At 37.7% G+C, this 11910-nt stretch overlaps 1 long non-coding RNA gene across 1 annotated transcript in view; it reads right to left on the reverse strand.

The window, feature by feature from the left end:
- The window catches only part of LOC124243637 (uncharacterized), a 34969-nt gene extending 23126 nt beyond the window's left edge, over window positions 1-11843 (reverse strand). The window contains exon 1 of the long non-coding RNA XR_006889731.1: window positions 11753-11843. This is a non-coding gene — a long non-coding RNA (uncharacterized LOC124243637). The remainder of the gene's footprint in view (window positions 1-11752) is intronic.
- Between the last annotated feature and the right edge of the window lie 67 nt (window positions 11844-11910).

Below are 11910 nucleotides of genomic sequence, written 5' to 3' on the forward strand. Positions count from 1 at the left end.
ATGTGGCTGTCCAGTTTTCCCAACACCATTTATTGAAGAGACTTTCTTCTTTGTATATTCTTGGCTCCTTTGTCAAAGATTAGCTGTCCCTAGATGTGTAGTTTTACTTCTGGGCTCTCAATTCTGTTCCATTTATCTGTGTGTCTATCTTTCTGCTAGTACCATGATGTTTTGATTACTATAGCTTTGTAGTATATTTTGAATTTAGGGAGTGTGATAACCTCCAACTTTGTTCTTTTCTCTCAGGATTGCTTTGGCCATTTGGAGTCTTATTGTTCCACATAAATTTTAGGATTCTTTGTTCTATTTCTGTGAAGAATGTCATTGGGATTCTGACTTTGATTGCATTGAATCCATAGATTGCTTTAGGTAATATGGATGTTATAACTATGTTTATTCTTCCAATCCATGAATACAGAATATCTTTCTATTTCTTTATGTTTTCTTTGATTTCTTTCGATAATGTCTTGTAGTTTTCAGTGTATAGTTTTTCACTTCCTTGGTTAAATTTATTCTTGGGTACTTTATTCTTTTTGTTGCAATTGTAAATAGGATTGCATTCTTGATTTCACTTTCTGCTAGTTTGTTATCAGTGTATAGAAATGCAGCTGACTTTTGTATGTTGTTTTTTACCATGCAACTTTCCTGTATTTGTTGATTATTTATAATAGTTTTTTTGATGGATTCTTTAGGGTTTCCTGTATATATAGAATCATGTCACCCACAAATTGTGACAGTTTTACTTCTTCCTTTCCAATTTGGGTCCCTTTTATTTCTTTTTCTTACCTAATTGCTCTAAAACTTCCAGTACTATGTTGAATAAGAGTGGCAAGAGTGGGAATCCATTTCTTGTTCCTGTTCACAGAGGAATAACTTTCAGTTTTCAACATTGAGTATTATGTTGGCTGTGGGTTTGTCATATACGGCCTTTATTATGTTGAGGTGCTTTCCTTCTATGCTCATTTTATTGAGAGTTTTTATCATAATTGGATGTTGGATCTTGTCAAATGCTTTCTCTGTGTCTATGGAGATGATCTTGTGATTTTTATTCTTCATTTTGTTAATGTGGCATATCATATTGATTGATTTGCAGATGTTGAACCATCCTTGCATCCTTAGAATAAATTGCACTTGGTGGTGGTGTATTATCCTTTTAATGTATTGCTATATTCGATTTGCTAATATTTTGTTGATTTTGCATCTATGCTCATCAGTGATATTGGCCTGTAATTTTCCTTTTTTGTATTGTCTTTTTCTGGTTTTGGTATCAAGGTAATATTGGCCTCATAAAATGAGTTATGAAGTGTCCCATTCTCTCATTTTTGGGGAGTGTTTGAGAAGGATAGCAACGAAGTCTTCTTTGAATGTTTGGTTGAAGTCAACAGTGAAGCGATCTAGTCCTGGCCTTTTGTTTTCTGGGAGGTTTTTGATTACTGTTTCAGTCTCCTTACTTGTGATTGATCTATTCAGATTCTTTATTTATTCTTGATTTAGTTTTGGGAGATTGTATGATTCTAAGAATTTATCCATTTCTTCTAGGTTATCCAATTTTGTTGGTGTATAGCTTTCTATAGTATTCTCTTATAATCCTTTGTATTTCTGTGTTGTCTGTTATAATTTCTCCTCTTTCATTTCTGATTTTATTTATTTGAATCTCCTCTCCTTTTTTCTTACTGAGTCTAACTAAGGGTTTGTCAATTTTGTTTGTCTTCTCATAGAACAGCTCTTAGTTTCATTGATCCTTTCTATTGTTTTTTAGTTTCTATTTTGTTTATTTCTGCTTTGATTTTTATTATTTCCTTCCTTCTGCTGACTTTGTTCTTCTTTTTCTAGTTGTTTTAGGTATAGCATAAGCTGTTTATTTGAGATTTCTCTTATTTCTTTTTTTGTGAGGAAGATTGGCCCTGAGCTACCATCTGTTGCCTATTTTCCTCTTTTTGGCTTGAGGAAGACTGTCACTGAGCTAACATCTATGCCAATCTTCCTCCATTTTATGTGGGATGCCACCACAGCATGGCTTGATGAGTGATGTTAGGTCCCCTCCTGGGATCCAAACCTGTGAACCCCAGGCCACTGAAGCAAAGCACATGAACTTAATCACTATGCCACCAGGTCGGTGGCCTACCTTTCTTAAAGTAGGCCTCTGTTGCTATAAATTTACCTCTTAGTAACACTTTTGCTGCCTCCCATAAGAGTTGGAATGTTGTGTTTTCATTTTCATTTGCCTCTAGGTATTTTTTTATTTCTCCTTTGATTTCTTCATGGATACAATGGTTGTTTAGTAGCATGTTGTTTAGTCTTCATATATTTGTGACTTTCCTAACTTTTTTCTTGTAGTTGATTTCTAGTTTCAAAGCATTGTGGTCAGAAAGGATGCTTGATATGATTTCAGTCTTCTTAAATTTATTAAGGCTTGCCTTGTTTCCCAACATATGGTCTATCTTTGAGAATGTTGCATGTGTACTTGGGAAGAATGTGTATTCTGCTGTTTTTTTTGGGTGGAATGTTCTGCATTTATCTATTAAGCCCATCTGGGCTAGTGTTTCATTTAAGTCCACTGTTTTCTTGACTTTCTGTCTGGATATCTATCCATTGACATAATTAGGGGGTTAAGGTCCCCTACTATTACTGTGTTGCTGTCAATTTCTCTCTTTAGGTCTGTTAATACTTGGTTTATATACTCTGGTGCTCCTGTGTTAGGTACATATATATTAATAATTGTTATGTCCTCTTGGTGGAATGTCCCTTTTATCGTTATATAATGCCCATCTATATCTCTTATCTTTCTTATCTTGAAGTCTGTTTTGTCTAAGTATGACTACACTTGCTTTCTTTTGCTTGCCATTTGCTTGGAATATCATCTTCCATCCCTTCACTCTGAGCCTATGTTTGTCTTTAGACCTGAAATGTGTTTCCTGGAGGCAGCATATTGTTGGGTCTTGTTTTTTTAATCCATCCAGTCATTCTGTTTCTTTTGATTGATGAATTCAATCCATTTACATTTAGGGTGATTATTGATATATAAAGGCTTAATATTGCTATTTTATCTTTTTTTCCCCAGTTGTTCTGTATTTCCATTGTTTATTTTCCTTTGTATTTCTGTCTGCCAATTTAGTTTGGTGGTTTTCTGTGATGTTTTTCTCAGTTTTCTCTTTATTTATGATTTGTGAGTCTGCTCTGATTTTTTGTTTTGTGGCCACTATGAGGTTTGTATAAAAGATCTCATAGATGAGGTAGTCCATTTTCTGATAGCCTCTCATCTCCATTAGCCTGTGCAAGTTCTCCCCCTTTCCTCTTTCTCTTCTGTGTTTTTGTTGTCACAAATTATTCTTTTTTGTGTTGTGAATTTGTGACCAAATTGAAGTGGTTATAGTTATTTTTGATGCTTTCTTTTCTTTAGTCCTTTATAATTGTTTACTAACCTATTCTGATATGGAGCTGCAATTTTCTGTCTATTTATCTCCTTGCTCAAACTTTGTAAACCTTTGCCTTTTTGTTTCAGGAAGGACGGCTTCTTTCAGTCTTTCTTGTAAGGCCAGTCTGGTGGGCCTGGGTACCCGCTACCTCCATTCACAGTCTCATGAACCACTGTGTAAGGATATGCACTTTGGATCATTGCCACTGGGGGAGGGGAAGAGGGCTGCTCCCCTAGTTCTACTGCCTCCTGGGGGTCCAGTCCATCCACCTTCAGACGTATAGATGCATGAATGTTTTAGGTGTCATTTTGTGCTGTGTAGGGAATCCTCTGTTTGGTCAATGCATGTCTGTTTGGTTGTAACTTGTAGGAGAGAAACAAAGGGAAAAACTCATTCCACCATGATGCTGATGTCACTCAACCACTGGTCTTTTTACTGTCTCCACAGTTTTGCCTTTTCCAGAATATCACATAGTTGGAATCATACTGTATGTAGCCTTTTCAGATTGGCTTCTTTCACTTAGTATATGCATATAAGTTCTATCATGTCTTTTCATGGCTTGATAGCTCATTTTCTTTAGTGCTGAATAATATTCTATCATCAATAAAATTTGTAAACTTCTAGCAATGTTAACTAACTAAATAAAAAGGAGACATAAATTACTAATATCAGAAATGAAAGAGGGGCCACCAATACTGATCCCATAGACATTAAAATGACAATAAAGGGATATTAAGAACAATTCCCTACCCACAAATTTGATAACCTAGATGAAATGGACCAATTCCTTGAAAGACATGATTTGCCAAAATTTGCACTTGAAGAAATGGACAATCAGAATAGGCCCATGTCAATTAAAGAAATTAAATCAATAAATAATAGCCTGCCAAAAGGCCCAGATGAGTTCACTGATGCACTCTACCAAGAATTTAAGAAAGGAATTACATGAGTTATCTACAATCTCTTCCAGAAGATAGAAGCGGAGGGAACACTTCCTAACACATTCTATGAGGCCAGCATTACCTTAATACTAAAACCAAAGATATTACAAGAAAAGAAATTACATAACAATATCTCTCATGAACATAAATGCAAAAATCCTCAACAAAATATTAGAAAACACAATTCAATAATATATAAGAAGAATTAAACACTACAGTCAAGTAGGCTTTATTCTACTGATAGGCTGATTCAACATTCAAATATCAATATGATCCATCACATCAATAGAATAAGGAAAAAAATCATATGATCACATCAATAATTGCAGAAAAACATCTGACAAAATCTCACACCAATTCATGATTAAAAACTCTCAGCAAATTAAGAATGGAGGGAAACTTCCTCAATTTGATAAAAAATATCTAAAAAAAGTCTACAGCTAACATCATGCTTAATGATGAGGAAGTAGATACTTTCCTGCTAAGATCAGAAACAAGGCAAAGATGTCTACTCTCTGATTCTGATTCAACATCATACTGGAAATCCCAGATAATTCAATAAGACAAGGAAATAAAAGGTATACAGCTTGGAAAGACAGAAAGAAAATTATATTTATTCACAGAGAATATGATTGTCTATGTGTAAAATCCCAAAGAATCAGCAAAAAAAACCTGCTGGAACTAATGAGCAATTGTAGCAAGGTTACAAGATACAAAGTTAAAATACAAAAATCAACCGCTATCTTGTATACTAGTAATGAATATTGGAATTTGAAATAAAAAACACGTTTACGTTAGCACCAAAAAGTGAAATACTTAGGTATAAATCTAATAAAATATGTTCAAGATGTATATGAGGAATACTATAAAACTCCGATAAATCAATGATCTAAATAAATGGAGAGATATTCTATGTACATGGGTAGGAAGACTCAATATTGTGAAGATGTCAGTTCTTCCCGACTTAATCTATAGATTTAATGAAAGTCCAGTCAAAATCTAGCAAGTTATTATCAATAGATTTGATTCTAAAATTTATATAGAAAGACAAAAGATTGAGAATCTCCAATACAATATTGAAAGGGAAGAAGAAAGTCAGAGGACTGATGTTACCTGACTACAACACTTAAAAGACTTCATACAAAGCTACAGTGATCAGGGCAGTGTGGTATTGACAACCTTAAGTTCTATGCCCTGCAAATAAAATCCTTTAAAAATTGAGGCCACTGTGAAAGGAGGGCTGAGTATCTGCAGTGACCCCATCCCCTCCACAGATGTGACCCAGATTCTGTATCACCGTTGGCTCCCAACACACGGCAGCAGTGACGCCTAGTGGAGCCTAGGTTCTGGAATTGGCACTGATGCTACTGACCCAGGCAGAAGGACTTTATAAAATGAAACAAAAGACATACAGTAACTCTGGGGCTTTCATTTTGACATCATTAAGTTGTTCTTTTATAATTAGGCTTTAAAATAAGAATGATCTGCCCACCACCACCAAAAAAAGTTATATTTCATTTTTATCCCAGAAGGTTGAACACTCTTTCTGCATATAAAAGGGGTTTGCTTAAGTCATTTTTTTCCATAATAAAGATCTTCTTCTCTACCATGGCTGAATTCTTTACTTTCAGAAACATGTTATAAACTCTTAATTGGCAATTTCTCTTTCAAATAAATAAATTACAAACAAAGAAACAATGATCACTTCATCAGGCATTTGGCCATCTTCACCACCAAGCCTGGTAAGAGCCTCTGTTCTCCACACTCATAGGTGGACCAAACCCTGGCACCCTCCAGGATTCCAAGACCAGCTTCTGCTCACTGTTCTATCCTTTTTCCTATGGGCAGAGGCTGTGTGGAGAGAATTGCTCATGGCAGAGTCCTGGGTGATGGATAGAAGGGGCTCTGGGTCTGAGTCTGCCAGAGAGATACTAAGAGAGTGAGATTTTGTTTAAAGAAACAAAGATGGCAAATTCAGCTGATAGAATGATGTACTCCCTCTGCAGATGTAACCACTGTTCTGAAGATGACCGAGTGCTGACAATGGCAGGGCCACATGATGAAGGGAGGCTGCATCAATGAGTCACTCCATTGGAGACCACTTGGACTGAACTACCACAAGGCTCCATTGAAAATACATGAAATGTTAAGACATTGACAGTTCCTGCTGATGTCTCCTGAGTTCTTATAATTGAAATCCAGATCAGTGATGTAATGCCTTTGGTGAGGAGCTTCATTTCTCTGACCCTGCTTGTCTGTGCTGACCAAACACAGGCTCAAGCAAGCCTACAGGGAAGGGAGATCCCTGTAACCTTTCTAGACAGGACCAGGCTTCAAGGCTACAAAATGAAACTTCAAATCAGAAGAAGGAGGCTTGCCTAGGAACATGGGCATGTGAGTTCTCTACTGCAACTTGTCTTACCATTATGTCCAGACACGCTTGTGTGCAGAGAATGCATTATAGTTATAGCATGACACTACTTTAATCTTCTAGTTTTGTGTAATGTCAGGTGGGGCCTAGAGTAGCCAGAGCTCACGGGCTAGTTTCCTCTGGCTGCAGTCAGTCTTTTATATTCCCCCAATGCACAGTACAAATAATATCACTTTCTGTGTGTGCAGTAATGAACAGAACAAAGAATGTAATGTTTAGTCACCTAGGCCTCACTTGCCCTGCCCCACTGATGGTTGCTAGGCACTTGTTTTAGAAGTACACCACTTCACAGAGTTCCAGGCAGGCAAGTGTGGTCCACAGAATACTAACAACCAGGGGCCGAGCTTCATTGCCTTTGGAGCCATGGAGGGCCTTCAGACTGCAACAAAAATATCTTTCCAGTTAGTCCTGGAGCAGTGCTCTGGTGGTGGGATCTGAATACTTGAGACAAAGCCCTTTGGGTTTCCTTTGAGTGTGTGCTATGATTTTTTTTTTTTTTTTAGTAAGAAGGCAACATACTTTAAAGAGAAATAAAGAGCTAGCCAAATACTTTTCTGCCTTGGTTGAAGAATATTGTTGTGTCAGTGAAAAGATTAAAGAGTTTACACAAAGCTATGAAGCCCTCGAGTCACTTCTCACAGAGGCCAGGCCTCTGAAGGTAACACTCTGTGTTTGGCAGCACTTAATAGAAATATGACCAGGTCCATCTCTTCACTTGAGGATACAGTAGACCTCTCAAAAATGAATAGAAAAGTGGACTCTCTTGTGTGATAATGGCTCATCTTCAAGGACAGACATGATTGGTCAAAGATGGATGAAAATCCTTCCAATCCAAGGCCAGTGCTGGTGGTCTAGTGGTTAAGTTCAGCACACTCCACTTCTGCAGCCCAGGTTTGGCTCCTGGGCATGGACCTGCACCACTCATCTGTCGGTGGCTATGCTTTGGTGGTGGCTCACACACAAAAAGAGGAAGATTGGCAGCAGATGTTAGCTCAGGGCAAATCTTCCTGAGCAAAAAAATAAAATCCTTCCAATCCCAACTAACTAAGGCCAAAGGCATCTCAAAAAAAATATAGAACAACTTCAGAGGGAAATAATGGATGGTTTGGATGAAAACACTCATTTATAAGAAAGCCTAATCTGCTTTCCCAAAAAGATGGTGGATAGAAAGAGTATAGGAACTGAAGGACCAGGAAAATAAAAATGCTTGGAAAGTATTACACATGAATGAGACAGGCTGTAAATGATAAAGAGAACTCTTAAAACCTCTGACTGAAACCATGCTGCAGGTGATACATGTAGTTGCCGATTGTGGAGAAGATCACACAGATGATGGCAACTTCCTTCTTCCAAAGGAGGAGAGTCATGCCATGAGGTCACAGGGATCCAGGGTCACATGCACTTTCAACTCAGACTTCAAAGTAGCCAATCCCTGAACACCCACACCCACTGCCGGACATCTGGCCCCCTCCCACCCTTTAAAAGTAATTTAGATTTACCTCTATTTAGTTTAACTGCTGTTACTTAATTGATTCTTTGTTTGCTCTTATTGATGTTTGATAGAATTAGAATTACTAAGAGTGTTTTTAAATATAGGTGGTTTTAATTTAATTATGATACATTATTTCCATTTCATTGGATATTCTAGAATTAGACACCATAAGTATTATATTTTTACTATTATTTAAACCATCACTAATGGTTTACAAAACCAGGTGCAGATATTTGAAACAAAACAAAAGAGTATTTCCATATCTCTTTTATTAGAAATCTGGAAAAGTAGCTTAATATTCCCCTCAATAAATTTTTATTGGTTTTACTAGTTTTAAGAAAACAAAAAACCTAAACAACAACAAAGGCATTCCCAGTTAAACCTATCAGTATTTTTATTAGTTGAGTTCTAAATTCATCGATTAATTTAAGGGATGTGAAATTTACAAACATTTGTTTCTTATTTTGTAAGTTTATGGAGTTTGTAATGTCATATTTGTTTATTGTATTCTTTGCTATTTCAAAGTCTTTAGATTTTATGCAGTTAAAACTGTTCCCTTTGGAAAACAATAAAGGGGCACAGATCCAGTTCCAGAATAGCAGCCTGAGCAGCTCCTCCACCCAGTCTCCCAGGAGAATCTTATAACTGGTAAAAATTAAAAAAAAAAAAAAATTTAAAGTTTCTGGAAATTGTCCTAAGGCAACAAATAAAGAAATATTCATTCAAGAAAATCTACTAAATCTCCGTGAGAGCAGGGAGAGTCTGTGGCACTTAAGCCACAACCCTCGCCTCTCTTCACCCCAGTTCACCATGAGGGAAGCTCCACTCTGGGAGCATGTGGCTAAGAATGCAGAGATGGCACTGTCCCTAGCTCCCAGTCCCAGGGCTCTGGTGCCTCCCTGGGAGGAGCGGGCTGCTAGCATTTCTCATGCCCCTACCTCTGTGTTGCAGAGGCTAAATTCCAGGCAGCTACAGCCAAGAGGTTAGGGCTTCCCTTCCTCCACCCAACCAGAGGTCAAAGGCTCTTTCTCAGATTCAGCAGGCCAAGAAAACTGAAGTCCCGGTCACCTTTGCCCGAGCTAGTTTATAGGGTGGAGGTTCCATGCGGGGAGAGGCAAGGTGAAAAGGCTACTGCCCCAGCCAGTACCGTGCTCAAAAAGCAGAGGTGTCCCTCTAGAAAAAGCGGGTCACTGTCTCCGCACTCAGCTCCACGGCAGTGGTTCAGATATTTTGCCCTAGGAGGAGAGGCATAACATACAAACAGAGATATCTGAAGTTTTCCCAAAGTAAACTAATTTGTTTGGAACAGAGTGTGGGGAAGTTCAAACCTAAGGATACTATCAAAAATAATGGAGATTTTGGTAGTAAGCGATTAAGAGGAGGCTAGTAACTTGATAAGAGCAGCAAGCTCAACCAGAGGTCAGCTATGTTGTCAGAGGAAACCAGTGAAAGAGACAGCTAGAAAGAGCCCTCCTAGGGTAAAAAAAAAAAAAAAATTAGACTTCCAGGTAAAAATGGCAAACTGAACACACATTTAATTTCGCTACTTCTCAAAAACCCACTGAAATAATAATCATTTTTATTTTTTAAGACAAACCTGCAAGGATGCGAATAGGAAAGGAAATCAATTTTGGAAACTAGAAAACAGAATGTCTTTAAACTTCTCAAAAATAACATGAAAGCTAGATGGAATGGAAGAAGGCTTTCAAAATTATAAAGGCGAATTATTTTTAACCTAAAATTCTATACTCCAACTTTGATTGATCAAGTTTAAAGGTAGAATAAAGAATAAATCAAGAAAAGCCTTTGATGCAGAAAATAGGAGATCCAACACAGGATAGAGGCAAAAGGAATCCCAGGATGGCAGTGGTGAAAAGAGATTCCAGCAGGACAGCTGTGTATTAGGTGTCAGGGCCCTCAGCCCAGACTGGAGCAGGTTGGAAGGTGCTGGAGGAGCCTTGCTCAGGAGGAGATCAAGTACCATGCATACAAACGTCCTGAAAAAAGACTTGAGGGTTGGATTAGTGTTAAGTACATAGAAAAGCAAGCAAACAAACAAACGAAAAATTAAAGCAATTATTATCTCCAGGGAAGACAAAAAGTTATGCAGGGAAGGAAATCATAATTTTCTATATGGTTTTGCTACTCTATATGGTATTTACATAGTTACAATATTGTAGATACTGAATACTGATTTAAACAAGATTATAATATAATCTTATAATCTGGAAGGAGGAGGGAGATGGGACTTGAAGTTGTGGAATGTGGAGTCAGGAAGAAGCAAGCTAAATCTTCATCTCCTGTAGTTGAGAGTCATTAGATTATGCCTGAGACCGAAAAACCAAGAAGTAGCAATACAAGCATGATGTTTAGAGAACTGAGGTAAATACCTAAAGAATCAGCTAAAATAGATGAAAGTGCTTGCTTCTGGAGAAAAGGAAGAGTGTGAGACTCCTGTTTTTCAAAACAAACTTTGAAGAATTATTTGACTCTTTAAAAACTATGTGCTTTATAACTTCCAGCAAATTGTTGCAGTTGTTTCACTCTCTTCCATATTGCATCACTTCATTCACTATGTTCAGTTTTCAGAGTAAATAGTTTATATCAGTACCAAAACGTTAATTTTGTCTCTGCTTTGAAGGCATTATTATGAAGGCTAGACTAGATATTTGGAAATCCTGCTTTTAATAATAACTGCTGCCGTTACTGCGTGTGCGGTAGCGTACCAAGCACTTTCGTACATTATCTCCAGTTTCCACAACAGCCGTGCAAAGTAGGTATTGTTCCATTTTACAGATGAGAAACTGACACTCAGAGAAGTTAAATAATTTGCAAATCTTTAGCAGAGCTCCCTGATCCAAAGCCTCTGCTCTTCCTTTCTGTTAGATCTCATCACTTCTTTCTAGGGATTGAGTTTAAAAGACCTACAAGGGGGAAAATGTAGCAGTACAAAGAACTCCTTTGGGTGGTAGGGGTGCAGGGGGAGGGGAAGAGAAACCCTGAAGGATTCAGCAATGTTGCTAAGTAGCTATCTACTGACTTAACCAAGCTTAACCCCAAATCGGAATTTCCAACTGGTCATGTGAGCAAAGGAAGCAATTTTTAAACTCTGGCTAGGAGCCCCTATGATGACAAAAATAAAAGCTTCATTCTGTTCTTATTTTGAAATAAGAGATGTTTCAGCTGCTTCAGCATGGCCCTAAACACCCTCGTGAGAACACTAAGAAAACAAGGTTTTGTGTCCAGAGAAGCCCAGTCATCCTACATAGCTGAAAAGGAGGGGACAGCTGGGCATAACTGCTTCCCAAGGGGTGATCTGGGTCCGAGATCTTGGACCAGATGACCTTGAAGGTCCCTTCTGAGTAAGATTCTAGGTTGTGTTTATCTTGGAGTTTAAATCACTAGGAGCTTTGAGAGTGTTTTGGCCAATTTCCTTTCTGGAACTGTTGTGTGATATAATCAAGACGTTTACCTGGCTCTTTAAGTCAATTGGTTGGTTGGCTCCAGGGTGGTGGGTACCATATACAGTCCGGTGAACAACAAGTGTTGTTTACATTACTTCTTTCTCAAAAGTCATGGGCCACCGGCAAGTTAAGAAATGAAAGTGAAATGAAATCAGCTGATTCATGA

Source organism: Equus quagga, chromosome 8 (assembly GCF_021613505.1).
Source record: "Equus quagga isolate Etosha38 chromosome 8, UCLA_HA_Equagga_1.0, whole genome shotgun sequence".
NCBI classification, from domain to species: domain Eukaryota; kingdom Metazoa; phylum Chordata; class Mammalia; order Perissodactyla; family Equidae; genus Equus; species Equus quagga.